This window comes from Phaethon lepturus, unplaced genomic scaffold (genome assembly GCF_000687285.1).
Source record: "Phaethon lepturus isolate BGI_N335 unplaced genomic scaffold, ASM68728v1 scaffold17416, whole genome shotgun sequence".
In the NCBI taxonomy this organism is placed as follows: Eukaryota; Metazoa; Chordata; class Aves; order Phaethontiformes; family Phaethontidae; genus Phaethon; species Phaethon lepturus.
The window spans coordinates 58970-59305 of record NW_010544335.1 but is presented as its reverse complement, the minus strand read 5'-3'; positions in this window follow the sequence as shown (position 1 = coordinate 59305).

Genomic DNA, 336 nt, shown 5'->3' with positions numbered 1-336 from the left:
CCCGGAGTTCTGCCGCGGCTCCCGAGGGGGCAGCACAGCTCCCCCGGGCGCGCCTTGGGCGACCCGCCGGCCTCCGCGCCTCGTCTTTGGCAGCTGGTCCTCGCTGCGCCTTCTCCCTGGCTGGCTCCGGGGGGAAAGTCCCCTCATGCCGCCTTGGAAACGGGTGCGAGGCGGTGAGGGGCCTTGTCCCACAGCAGTGCCGGGGCCGTCGTGGAGGTTAAGCCCCTCCACCCCCGAGGGACCCTGCAGGGCCCGGCTGCCTCATGGGCTTGCTGCGAGAGCATCTCATAGCCCGCCGGCTGGGACTGGCTCCGCCCGGGGGGCCCCGCGGGGGCG